The sequence below is a fragment of the Octopus bimaculoides genome, chromosome 7 (genome assembly GCF_001194135.2).
Source record: "Octopus bimaculoides isolate UCB-OBI-ISO-001 chromosome 7, ASM119413v2, whole genome shotgun sequence".
NCBI classification, from domain to species: Eukaryota; Metazoa; Mollusca; class Cephalopoda; order Octopoda; family Octopodidae; genus Octopus; species Octopus bimaculoides.
The window spans coordinates 49,897,076-49,900,846 of record NC_068987.1 but is presented as its reverse complement, the minus strand read 5'-3'; the positions used below and the strand labels follow the sequence as shown (position 1 = coordinate 49,900,846).

The 3,771-nt window shown below is 38.0% G+C and overlaps 1 protein-coding gene across 2 annotated transcripts in view; it reads left to right on the top strand.

The window, feature by feature from the left end:
- The first annotated feature begins 369 nt into the window (after window positions 1-369).
- LOC106881998 (tektin-3) overlaps window positions 370-3,771 on the top strand; it is a 59,543-nt gene continuing 56,141 nt past the window's right edge. Inside the window, exon 1 of one of the 2 annotated variants that reach the window (XM_014932538.2) lies at window positions 370-443. The gene's annotated coding sequence lies outside the window, so the exon portion shown is untranslated. The remainder of the gene's footprint in view (window positions 444-3,771) is intronic. The other variant, XM_052969633.1, reaches the window with a different exon arrangement.

Here is a 3,771-nt window from a genome sequence, read left to right as displayed (position 1 = left end):
TATATATATATATATATATATACAGGCTCAAACAGACATATATACATACACATACATATATGCATACATATACTCACACACACACACACATATATATGCATATATACGTACATACGTACATGCATGCATGCAGACAGAGAAAGAGAGAAGGAGAGACAGAAAGAGAAAAAAGAGAGAAGAGAGAGAGAAAAAAATATATAATATAATACACACACACACTCACACACACATACATATATAGAGAGAGAGAGACAGAGAAAGAGAGAGAGAGAGAGCAGAAAAAAGAACGTGAGAGAATGGAAGAGAGCCAAAAAGAGAGGCTGAGATTGGGGTAGAGGGGAGAGGGTTGCTATAGCCACCAGCTGACCATAGCAAGCCAACAGGCTCTATGCTTGTTGACAATTATATAATTAACAGAAGAGACCAGATCAAGAAACTAAGTAGTGAGTAAAGCAGATTTTTTTATTATATATTTTTTAAAATATTTCTACCAAATTTTTTTAACTGACATTTATTGTGCTTTTTTATTTCTAAATGACATAACATCTTAATTTTTGTCATCATAGTTTTTACTGTATTTATTTATTTGTTATATGTTATTATTATTATTATTATTATTATTGAGTGAGAGAGCAGTGCATGCCATCAAAGTGACACTGGTGTAAAATATACGAAGCCCAGTATACCCATCATGACTACCCGTCTGATAAGGGTACACCAGGCACATGCATCACAACCATATGTGCGTGACATGGTGATCTCACATCAAGATAAACAGCACATGACCTCGCAGGTGGGGCCCAGTTAGAATTTTCTTCAGGTCGGGTAGCCCATCTCGCTCAAAAGGTCCCTGAATAAGGTTTGTTTAAGGATGTTGAGCAAAGCACCCATGTTTCCAAAGGTGAATTATTCAGATCCCAAAGAATTCCTCTCAACACATGGCTATGATGCTCCCCTACTACTTCTGCCCATGATCAGAGATGCACATATCGTCAGCCACCAAGGGACATGCTCAACTGGTTACGGTCAAACAACTTTGCCTTTCATCCTTTTGGAGTCAATAAAATAAATACCAGCTGAGCATTGGGATTGATGTAATTGACTTACCCCATCTGCAAACTTGCTGGCCTTCTGCCAAAATTTGAAACCACCATCATCATCATCATCATCATCATTATTATTAAAGATATCACAGTATACAATATCGTGAGGTTGTTGATTGAAAATATGGTGTCTACCGGGCATTTGTACTGTTTGTCAAGTCACAACAAGGACCTCAGACAGACAGTACTTTATGCAATATGTGTGCAGTTCCAAGTAATGCCCACATTTTCAATACACCTAGATTGTAGGTTATTTCTAAGGTTTTCAGATGTTTTTTTCAGATTGGGTGGTATTGAACCCAATGCTCCGATGACAATAGGGATAACCTTTATGTTTGACTCTCATAGTTGCCACATCTTAGCAATCTCAATTCTCAGGTCTCCATATTTATCAACCTTTTTTCTTTCTTTCATGATGATATGTTGATCTCCTGGCATTGCCACATCAATTATTAGGCACTCTTGTTTGTCCCTCTTAAAGTTTACTGTATCCAGGCTTTGATGCTCTAATATCTTGTCTGTCTGGAAGTCAAAGTACCAGACGATTTTTGCCTTCCCCTTTTCGTCCATTACCTTTTCCAGTGTATATTGGTACCAAGCACCGGTAACATAGTAGCCAGTGGAGGTTTTGGGCTACCTTATCATGTCTATGCTTGTACTCTTTCTGCACAGACTTTCACAAGCACTAACAATGTGAGTCACATTTTCAACCCTCTTCCCACACATTCTGCAGAGGGCCATTGCACTTGTGGTATATATTCTTTTTCACTGAGTTAGTATTCAATGCCTAGTCCTGGATAGTGATGATTAGGCTTTCAGTATTCCTTTCTTAGGTCACCCTTATTAAGACACTTCCATGATGCTTCCTGGTCTTTTAATTTGTTGGTTTTACGGTGGAACTGACCATATAATTCCATGCAGAGTAGGGTTTCTTCTCTCTTGTTGGATGTTCTTGATTTGAATTCATGAGCACTCTTAAGTCCATTTTTGTTAAATCCTTCTGCATTAGCAGCATATTGTAGCAGGTCTTGTTTGCTGTTTACCAAATATTCTGTCATGTTTCTTCTTTCACTGTTGATGCACTCCTGTATGCTAATCAACTCATGTACACCTTTGCCCCTCTTCATGTAGAGCCTGTTTATATTTGTCTTAGGGTGGTGGGCACCATACATTGTCATTGTCTTTTGGGTAATGTGATCAAGTTGGTTAATCACCGCTTGTATCCATTTCAGGATGGGTGCACTATAGCGGACTACAGCAACCACCCATATGTTGATGGCAGTTCCTTGAGTTGAATTTTGATTTTAAGAGAAGTTTAAGGCACTTAAAATATGCAGTGATGACCTTGTCTTTCATTTCTTTATGCAAGATATTGTCCAGCTCTAGGATCTCAAGGTACTTGTACCCATTATCATCTGGGTCTTCCATTCTCTCCTCGTTTGACAATTCTATGCCCCTACAATTTACTCACTTCCCCTGCTTCAAAGTAAGCACTGCACACTTCATGATAATGAAGGCTATTCCTACAACCTTGCTGCACATTTGCACAGTCTCAATCAGCCTCTCCATTTCAGGCTCTGTTTTTACAAATAGTTTTAAATCATCTATGAAGAGAAGGTGGTTGAGACAAGGTCCATTCTTTCTCAGCTCATAGTGTGCATTGACTTTGTGTAGGACTACAGAAAGTGGGATCAAAACTATAACAAATAACAGAGGTGAACAAGAGTCTCCTTGGAAAATATCTCTTTTGATTATTACCTCAGCTAAGTGCTGGTTGTTACAGGAAAGACATGTTTTCCAATTAGGTATGCTGTTCTTAATCAGTGCACACACATTTTCAGCTATTTCACACATGTCAAGTGTTTCCAAAATCCACAAATGTGGCAACATTTATCATTATTATTATTATCAAGATGGCAAGCTGGCAAAATTGTTAGCACATTGGACAAAATGCTTAGTGGTATTTTGTCAGTCGCTATGTTCTGAGTTCAACTTCCGCTGAGGTCAGCTTTGCTTTTCATCCTTTCAGGGTCAATAAATTAAGTACCAGTTGAGTATTGGGGTCAATATAATTAATTAGTCCCCTCCCACAAAATTTCAGGCCTTGTACCTTTAGCAGAAAGGATTATTATTAAGGCAGTGAGCTGGCAGAATCATTAGCATGCCAGGCAAAATGCTTAGCAGCATTTCATCTGTCTTTATGTTCTAGTGAGCTGGCAGAATTCTTAGCATGCCAGACAAAATAATAAGCAGCATTTTTTCCAATTTTATGTTCTGAGTTCAATTTCTGCTGAGGTCAACTTTGCCTTTCATGCTTTTAGGGTCACTAAATTAAGTACCAGTGAAACACTGGGCTTGATGTAATTGACTCATCCCCTCCCACACAAATGGCTGCTCTTGTGGCAGAATTTGAAATCATCATCGTCGTCGTCGTCGTCGTCATTGTCGTCGTCTTCGTCTTCGTCATCGTCATCGTCATCATCATCATCCTCATCATCATCATCATCATTATTATTATTATTATTATTATTATTATTATTATTATTATTATTATTATTATTATTATCAATTTTAAGTTGGTGATCTAGCAGAATTGTTAGCATACCAGACAAAATGCTTTGTAGTATTTCTTCCAGCTCTATGTTCTGAGTTCAAATTCTGCTGAAGT